At 48.3% G+C, this 10,000-nt stretch overlaps 1 protein-coding gene across 3 annotated transcripts in view; it reads left to right on the top strand.

Moving 5' to 3' along the window:
• The window catches only part of LOC122257594 (uncharacterized), a 199,458-nt gene that overhangs the window by 12,644 nt on the left and 176,814 nt on the right, over positions 1 to 10,000 (top strand). Inside the window, exon 1 of one of the 3 annotated variants that reach the window (XM_086546456.1) lies at positions 9,882 to 10,000. This exon is cut by the window's right edge and continues 435 nt beyond it. The exons of the other annotated variants lie outside the window; for them this stretch is intronic. The gene's annotated coding sequence lies outside the window, so the exon portion shown is untranslated. Of the gene's footprint in view, positions 1 to 9,881 lie in introns of those variants that run through there. 3 annotated transcript variants of the gene reach the window in all.

The raw sequence follows: 10,000 nt of genomic DNA, 5'->3' as shown, positions 1-10,000 counted from the left end.
ATCTCTCCCATCCTCCTTCACTCCTTCACTCATACGCCCCACCTCCTCCTTTCCTGCTCCTCCCCCACCCCCACCCCATCCCCCTTATCCTCCCTCCCATAGAGCCCGCCCTGTTGCGGGCGCGTTCCCAGCGTGGCGTCGCCTGACGGACGTCTTGTGGCGCCTCTCACGCAGTTCCTTCCGTCACGGGCCCGTTGCCGCTGACGGGATAATTGCGTGCGTCGCCTGTGGATAATTGCCGACTTGCAGGTCGAGGCGCAGCATGTGCAGTGCGTTCAGCAGTAGGGGGTGAGGCAGTGTGGCAGCTTTTACGCATGCAAGAGAGATCAGGTTCACCTGTGAAATCGCACAAAGACGAGGCGGGTGTCAGAAGAGGGAGGTTTTGCGTGGCATGTTTGAGTGGCGTCGGGAGCCTGTTTGTTGTGCCTGCGTGTGTGCAACAGTGTTGCATAGCCTTTGTGGTCGACGCAGATGCCCTCGCGACGGCAATTTTGCCTCTGGTGATCACTCTTCTGCTACCTCGATTTGTCTACAATAATGTAGGGGAGCGGACCTCTCGACAGTGCCAGAAAGTGCGTGCTGTCGATAGCACTGCTGATATCGCGGCGTTTTGATGTCGGTGTTTGCCGAGACAAGAAAAAGCTTGCTGGAGACTGCCAGGAGATGCTCACGCCCAGCCAACTCCCCGCGGCGGCTCTTTAAGCGTAACGAGTGTAAACAGATTTCTTGGCGATCCATGTGATGCCCGCATTTGTACGCGATGTTTCGATCGGTCTCAGAGTACGTGTCCATGTATCTTCTCTCTGGGAAACTTGCTCAGCCATTAAGCCGGCCAGCTATTTCGTGATCCCATGTGCCATGCCTTATCGTACTGATTGTTTTATCTATGATGTACTCTATTCAATAAACGTTACGAAATAACGCCTACTGGGGAACGCGCAGTATGCTATTAACCTTTATTAATATTAGCTCCCTAGGCCTACATGCGTACCTTCATCCCTCCCTCTCCCTCGCGCCCTACCTCATTGTCTGATAATGCCGTTGACATAAGGTCGTTAATGGCTCGTGCTATTTTCCCCGTTACCTGCTCGCGAGGGGAGGAACACGGGCGGCGAGGAGCGCTTCAAGGGGGAGAACCAAATGAACCCCGCTTTCTGGTTCGTGCCCTCAGGATGATGGGCAGAGCGGTGGCACGGAGTGGCATCCCGGCTGTTTGTTTTCAAGGGCTTCGGTTGGTCAGCTGCATGAGCATGTGCAGAGGAGGCGATAGCGCGAGCCTTGGCGATACGGGACGGGGTCGAGGCCAGCGGCGTAGGAGGGAGGAGGCCGAGCGTGAGGGAGGGAGGGCTGGCGGCGCTGAAGGACGAGGGCGAGAGGGTGTTGTGACAGCGCCAGACTAAATGCGAGGCTGCAGAGAATAACAAACTCCCTGGGGTTGAAAGGCGTGATATTTAAAGACTGGTCCTCCTCCCTCCCTCTCCCCTTCCTTTCCCTTCCCTTCCCTCCCTTCCCTTCCCATCCCTCCCTCCTTCGTCTTTTTGCTTGTCTTCGGGATGTGTGGTCTCTGCTGCGTCGCGGGAAGTTTGCGTAATAATTCGTGTTTGCGGCGGCCGTAAGTCACGGACCCGCCGGCATAAAGCGAGGACTGCACATCGCTCGTGCCTTTCATGTGACTTGGGGCTCCCCCCTAAATATCGGCGCCGTGACCCGTATCTGTCGCGGGCGGAAACGTAGGAGCCGATGTCGCGATCCGCACGTCGCATGGGTGAGGGAAAATGTTGATAATGATAATAATAATAATAATAATAATAATAATAATAATAATAATAATAATAATGATAAGAAGAAGAAGAAGAAAAAGAATAAAACAAAATAAAGATCAGTTGTATCCAATGCACGCATGACACCGCAGTCGCCGTGTCCCTCTCTACCTTTTCGCACAGCCTCCGAGTTGGCGCTCGGTGCGACGTTTGCGTTGGTGCATGTATTCTGGGTACTGGTGCGTTGTTTCTCCGTCTCTCTTCGCGTCGAGTCTCTCGCCGAGGCAGATAGACGCGCGGGCGGTGGCAAGGTCGACCTTGGATGCGCGAGACGTCAAGGAGCTCACTCGAGCCCACCTCGTTGAGTTCGGTTTCAAGGTTACTGAGGCCAAAGCGTGCAATTTAAGGTACTTCAGAACTTTTGATAAAGCATTAGTGCCCCTTCCTCAACATATGAAACAATGTCAGTCATTGTTTTTATTTATTTGGGAAGTTGCAGTCATTTTCAAAAATCCACTTTATATGATAAGATACTTCAGTTAATTTACCCGTTTTTTATTAATTAGTTCAACTGTTAGAAGATTGATATTTTTCATCACCATTTTCATTAAATGTGTGCAAATGTTATTAATATATTTTTAGAAGTATGGTTATAAACGGAAATCATGCCATATAGCAGAAAAAAACTAAAATCAATTGCTGCATTGAAGGATGAAAACATCTACACATGGCCTACTTTCGGCGTGATTCACTGTAAGTGGTGACGCGGGAGTGGCAGAGCTACGGCTGTCAGCTAGACGGTATCATTTTTAACGAATTACGCAGTCCTTTCATGTAAAAAGATATGACAGGGTTAGTATTAATTAGTTAGAAGGACATTGAAGACTGACGTGACCTCATGTGACACACATTCCCTGATCCATTAGGATATTAGTAAACGTTATATTGGCATCCGACATGAAATGTTCAAGAATAGATACAATATACAATAAACCAGGATGTAAAAGAACACATCTCTTCCTGTGTTCGGCAACTGGACGGCAACTGTGCGAATAGAGTACGATCACATCATCGACGTGATAAAGAAAGTAAACTTGTGTGTTTCAAGTCTGAGAGAAACTGCAGTGATGTCGATTTGTCAGAAAGGTCTTCACAGTTTGGAAACCAGCCAGTTTGCACTAAGATAAAGTCAAGAAAACTGTTTTGAACTGTCATGTTAGTCAAAGAGATCGGTAGAGAGTGTGCTTTCGCCGTCCGTGTTTGCACCGAGAGTCCGGATCAAGCCGCTTTTACCCTTTGGCTGTACACGTGGCTTACGTCCTATTCTGTACCCTGGATGCTGAGGACACAATCACAGGGATGGGACGGGTGTAGTTGATATAATAGACTTTGTTAGATCTGGTTCAAACCTGGTATAAGTAGCGGAAGTAGCGTCCTGCTGGTTGCTGTGTATATTGCATGTAAGTTCGCCCAATTTGACTTCCCCAGATCAGATGTACGATGGAAAGGCAACAGCTGATTTGGAGCAGCTGATTGCGAACCAGGAAAATTAATTTAATCTATTTAGGAATGTTTTCAAAGAAAGGAGAAATTCGTCCTCTTATCAGATGGAGATATTTCAAGTGAAAGTTTTTTTTTCTAAATTTTGATGTGAAAAGAATGCCCAGGTAGTATTAGATTAGGTAATATGAAGATTAGCAAATTACAGTGGTTGGACTTGTCCGTTCCACTTTCTTCGATTTGATATTCCTGTTACAGCTTTTTGTATTTTCTTTGACGTAAATCTTGCTTTTTTTGCTTTGTGTGTGTGTTTGTGGGGGGGGGGGGCATGGCTATCGGTTTCTAAGAAAAAGAACATGCAAAAACTGAAAGAAGCACGAAATAGTCCTGGCCTTTCTGCTTGGAAAGAAACCTCTCATCTTCATTGGTAAAGAAGACTTGATCAAACGCGGGAGAGAATATTACAGTGAAACGAGATATCTATATTTAAAAGTATTCATAACAAAGGTGAAGTGTCAGCATCCCTGTCTAAAACTGAAATTGCAGTGCGATCTGCTGTCGCATTATGGCCATCATTTAACCTATTTTCTGCATCCGCATTTTCAGCAGGTTTCTGTTTTCAAATCCTTTTGTTAAGTATTCTGTGGTATGCATAGAGTTGTTATTGAGGCTGGTGCTGGTGCTGCTGCATCTTTACCAGGCAAAAATTGTGGTTTGAATTAGATTTAAAAGGAAACTTGACTTTAAGGTACATCACCCTTTGTATACCCCACAAAACCTGTGCTGTATTAATGCACACAGATAGTGAAGAATATATATACACAGTAATAGTTTTTAAAGGTGATTTTACCGAATTTATCCTCCCTCATAAGAGAATAGTTCTACTGGTTACTCCCTAATTAATTCTAGAGTAATTAATTGGGAAGGAAATTTTGTCCAAATGACATAAAAAAGCACATCACTCAAAATTAGTTATTGCTACACTTTTAGCTTTTTTAAGAGAGAAGGTCCTTAAATATCACTATGGAAATAAGGTAGAACCAGGAAGAGAGTTTGTAAATTAGAGGTCGGCTGATATTTCTTTTATGGTAACCTTGCCCCCTGGATACCAATGCCTCTTTCTGTTCGTTGTCGCTTTTTTTATAAAATTGTTACACATTTCGGAGGTGAAAGTAGCGTAATTGTTTACAATTTATATATCTCTTCAATACCTATTAGTTATTTTGAGATTACAGGGACTCACTGTTATCAACATCAGCCGTATTTTGTAGTTTTGTAATAAGAAATTGATAGGGTATTTTTCTGTCTTCCTGCCTTCTATTCTTCCTTTCTTATTTTCCTTCATTTTAATGGTCTCTCTGAGTGTTTATGAGCCTGATGACGTCACTCTAGCTAAGCTAACATGTACCAACGCCTACCTCCGTATCTACAAATCTTGGACCGGACATAGTGACAGCAAAGTTCTTCGTATTTCTAATCCCGTGTCCTTGATGCCAACCTGCAGGCGACGAGGAGAGGGAAATTATGCGAGAAATGCCCGAGGTATAAATAAAAGGGGCCTTGTCCTCACCTCGTAATGACAGTGGCCGTCCGCGTGAGTGTATGGCGCGGTTCCCTGACCCGCTGCCAGGCTCGGACTCGTTCTGTATATATTTCAACTTGTTGACATAGCTGTAAGGTTTTGTAAAATATATGTGAGCCCAAAGAGGGACTAAGATTGGGGTGAGGATAACCTATGTTACCTCATCCTTTTGAGATGTACGTAATCACTTGTCTCAATAAACTCGATCAAAGTCAAAAAGTCGTTGGAAGCATGCGGCGAAGTCCAGCCAGCTGTTCTGACGGGACGTCCCGGATCGGGGGAAGGGGCAAATAGATCGGACTATTATTGTTATTGCTGTTATTTCGTTATTATTGTTAATATTATGATCATTTTCATTATTTTTTTTATTCTACGTTTCTACTTTTCACTTTGTAACTGTATCTTTTATCCTGCCTTTCCGATTGATGGTTGTTGTTTTTTACGTCTTGCATTTTTATTACGATTATCATCCACATGTATATTCTTGTTGGTGTTTATGATTTTATTTCCGTTTTGCCTTCTTTAGGACTATCGTTACCATCCCTTTTATTATATTTATCGTCGCTTTTGTGCATCATTGCCATATTCTGCTCTTTTTTTCTTTTTTGATCCTCTTTCTCCTCTTCATTTTGATCTCAATCTTCTTTCCTTTCATCATCTGTTTTTTTTTCCTAGTAAAGGCAAATTAAACGTCTCCGTGCTTCACTGTGGCAGCATCCGTATCTGCCAAGTGTTCGACGCCGCGGCCTTGCCTTATCTCCCCTTCGCCCCTCCCTCTCGCCCCTCCCCCTCCCTCTGCCCACTCCGCCTCTCACCCTTCCCGCTCCCCCTGCCGGCTCCCCCGCACCTATGCAGCCCGTGTCTCGAGAGATACAAGACCCTCTTCATGCTCGCCTCTCCCGTCCCCACCCACCCTTCAGCCTTCTTGGCCTCCCCTCTCTCTTCAGGCCCTTCCCCTCTTAAACTCTCTCCAGTCGCCCTCTCCTTCCCCATCTCTTTCTCCTCCTCCTCCTCTCCCTCCTTCCTCCCCCTCCTCCTCCTCTCCCTCGTCCTCCTCTCCCTCCTCCCTCGTCCTCCTCTCCCTCCTTCCTCCCCCTCCTCCTCCTCCCCCTCCTCCCCCTCCTCCTTCCCCTCGTCCTCCTCTCCCTCTTCCCTCCACTCGTCCTCCTCCCCTCCTCCCTCCTCCCTCCCCTCGTCCTCCTCCCTCCCCTCGTCCTCCTCCCTCCCCTCGTCCTCCTCCCCTCTTCCATCCCCCTCGTCCTCCTTTCCCTCCTCCCTCCCCTCGTCTTCCTCCCTCCCCTCTTCCCTCCCCCTCGTCCCAGCTGCAGGTCTGCCTCAAGGTCGTAGATAGCGTCGAGCACATTACACTTAGCATACCAGGGTTCTTGTGTCACGCCCCGCCGATGGCTCCTCGTGGGGTCGAGTTACTGCTTGCGAGGACGGGACATTGTTTCTTTTTTTTCTTCATGTTTTCTCCTTGCGAAATGTCGCTTGACGTCTGATGGGCGCGATGCATCGTCCGCGGGCGGGCGGGGAGGATTGGCCTCGCTCGGACCGCCACTCAACCCTCTGTTGACTTGTTTTCGTATATTTCTCCTCCCAAGTGTTATTACAAGGAAGTGCGAGGGAACGAGCGAGTGGCGCGACCTTGAGAATGCTGCGGGCGGGAGAGTCTGACGCCGTGGACGGGGAGCGAAGTGTGTGGGTGGCTCGTTCTCACCTATGTGCTGCGGGGCGAGGGTTCAGGGGAAGGGGGGGGCGGGTGTCGTGGGATCATTGTTCTTGAATTAAGAACCTCTTGCAGTTATGCGATTGGCTTTTTTTTTTTTCTTTTCTTTTTTTTTTTTTTAGTAAGAAAGTGGATGGTTTGTAATACGGCGTGTAATCTGGCGTTAACCCGCGGCGAGCGTGGCACTGGACGCGAACAGGAAGTCCCGTTGGCACTCCTGAGTGAGGGTCACCTCGGCTTAGCGTCCGATTACGGTCCTCGCGACCAGATGTGTCCGTGTCCTCCCGCCTATGTAGGTTATGAGACGCATCCCTTCCCTTCCCCTCCCCTCCCACCCCCTCCCACCCCTTCCACCCCTTCGCTCTCTCTAACGACTCCCTCGCCCCCTCCCTCGTCCTCTCCCCAACGCCCCCCTCCTTCCCTTCCTCCTCCCTTTAACTACCCCCCTCCCTCCCCCTCGTCCTCTCCCCAACTGCTCCCCATTTTCTCTTCCTCCTCTCCCCCAACTGCTCCCCCTCCTTCCCCTTCCCCTCCTTCCTCTTCCCCAGTTACTCCTTTCTTTCTCAATCACTTCCCCTGCTATACCCCCCCCCCCTCTTCCACGATCCTCACGACATTAGATGTCTTGTGAATGGAAGAGTTCGTGCTTGGGTGCTGTGTTCGGGGAAGTTTTAGTGGGTCTCCTCGAGGTGCTATTATTATTGTTGTTGTTGTTGTCATTATCATTATTGTAATTATCATTGTCTCTATTATTATTATTATTATCATTATCATTGCCATTATTGTTAATATTACTATTATCATTATAGTGATCATTATCATCACTATTATTTTTGTTCCTATTTCCTGTCTTCTCATGGAAAAGATACGTGTCGTTTTGACAGCGGACGTGCCGCAAGGTAATACCGGGAAGGGAGTGCACTAAAAACTCGTTCGATTTGTCCCCCTTTAAATGCAATTGCGAAGTCGCGAGTGAATGAGGCTGCACTTTTTTCCATGTTGTCAACTTAGAAGGAAAGAGAACTCCGATGTAGTTGCTGTAAAGGAACAGCCGGGAACAGCTCTTCCCTTTGACAGGGCTCGAAAACCTGCTGTTCGCGTGTCCAGTCGAGCATCGGAGGACGGGTGTTTCCGGCGGCGGAGCGATCGATCTCCAGGAATATTTCGCAGGGTTGGAACTCGAATTTCGTGACGAGGACACCCGTTCCCCGCGTATGCTCGCCGTTTTTTTCTTTCTTTTTTTTTTTCTTTTTTTTTCCTTTTCGGTATCTCCGGTGTGAGTGCTCGTGTCTGGTTATCTTCACCGGCTCAAACTGGCCGACGGTCATCAGTGAAATTAGTTGTCGATTTGAGCTCGGTAAATAAACAGGTTTGATTGGTATTCCCAGCCGTCCGTTAATGATGAGACATCCCGCGGAAGCGTCATGATTGCCGGGAAGGAGCTGTTAGTGATGCACCGTTCATTACTCACCTTAGAAGGAGACGGCATGCGCTGGCGGCGTCATGCGCGGGGTAAACATCCGCGGCGACCCGACCGTTGTTGGCATAGATGCAGCTGCGGCCATCGCGACTTTCTCCAGCTGCCCAGTGCATTCAGTCAATATTTATCCCAGAGGAAGGCCTCGGCTGGCAACAGATGTGTTCGATTCACCTTCACGAAGGAGTGCAGCCAAGGCTCGCCTCGAGGCCCGAGCACTGCGCTGCCCTCACTGTCACTCGCCCGAATCTGGAGACACCACAACTGCATTGTAACTGTGAACACCAACTGGGTGTGTTCCAGGCCTCGTCTCCTGGCCACCCCCGCCCTCCCCTCCCCTCCCCCCTCCTCTCCTTCCCTCCCCTCCCCCTCCCGGACCACCCTCGCTCACTCTCCCTTGGCGCTCCACCCTGGAGTCGCCCCGTCGCCGATTAGTCAGCCACGCGCTGCGCCGCGGGGACACGGGGCAGCGGGGTCAGCATCTGCCCTTTTGGGGCGGTCTCCTCGGCGCCCTTGCCGCCTCTTGCAACCTGCAGGATGCGGAGGGCTCGGCTGATGAAGGGCTTGGGAAGGGACCAGCGGCGCAAGGGCTCTGTGTTTCTGCTTACCTGCACATAATAGACAGATAATAGTACTGTCGGCCGATATTTTATGCGTCTCTCTCTCTCTCTCTCTCTCTCTCTCTCTCTCTCTCTCTCTCTCTCTCTCTCTCTCTCTCTCTCTCTCTCTCTATATATATATATATATATATATATATATATATATATATATATATATATATATACATAGACATACACATACATACATACACATACGTGTATATATATATATATAATACATATATATATATATATATATATATATACATATATATATATATATATATATATATATATATATATGTATATATAAAATGTATGTATATGTGTGTGTGTGTTTATATATATATATATATTTCTATATATATATATATATATATATATATATATATATATATATATATATATATAATGTATGTATGTATGTATGTATGTATTGATGTATTGATGTATGTATATGTATATACACAAATACACATATGTGTGTGATTATGTGTGTATGTATACTAACACGTGTGTACACTATACAGTACTCTATATTCATGGACGCACAAGTGGCTTTATTATTTATTAATGTCTCTTTGGAGCATGCGTCAGCAGTGCATGATATTCCCGCATTTCCGCTTCGGAAGCGAAGGACATTCCCGGGCGAAGGAGGCGCGCCCTCCGTGGAGGCCCCTTGGCACCTCCGTCGCAACTCCGAAGGACTTTCGCTCGCGTTTCGGGTGACACTGTCGCCAGGGCGCGCTGCCTTCTGCGCCGGAAGTGCATCGCGTCAAACAGGTGTTCCCGGCCAGTCAGATGCGCATGCTTGTGTGCGTTTGTGTTTGTTTGCATTCCTCCTGGATGTGTGTTTGCATGCGAAACTATGTATGGATTTATCAGTGTATGCATACACGTATGGTTGCATTTATGTATGTATGTACTAGCTATTTGAGTGTGTGTGTCTATGCCTGTATGTGCACATGTGTGCGCCTAGCGCGTACGCGCGTGCTCGCTCCTGTATGTGTGTACTTATGTGATAAGTGAGAAGAGGCGAGTCACGAGGAAGCGGCGGCAGGGCGGCGCTGATGATGATGTCGGGCGTCCAGGAGCCGCAGCTATTAGTCCATGGGCGGCCGCGGTCAGTGAGGGTGCGAGACGCCGCGGTTGTGTGTTACAAGTGCTCCCGTACAGTGCCGCCGCCGCCGCCGCTGCCGCAGCCGCTCACACCTGCGAGCGGCCAGTCTCGGCTGAGCGCCCACCCGCCGCTACTCCTCTCTCGCGAAGGTGCCGCGTGCCCACGGCGCCCAGTTCCGTGGTAGCGAGTAGCGCGGAAGGCTTGTCTGGGTCGCGCGAAAGGCCTTCTGAAAT

The sequence above is a fragment of the Penaeus japonicus genome, unplaced genomic scaffold (genome assembly GCF_977035675.1).
Source record: "Penaeus japonicus unplaced genomic scaffold, GWHDUDI00000001_assembly GWHDUDI00000018, whole genome shotgun sequence".
Taxonomy (NCBI): domain Eukaryota; kingdom Metazoa; phylum Arthropoda; class Malacostraca; order Decapoda; family Penaeidae; genus Penaeus; species Penaeus japonicus.
The sequence above is the reverse complement of the archived record's forward strand: the minus strand, read 5'-3'. Positions and strand labels throughout refer to the sequence as shown.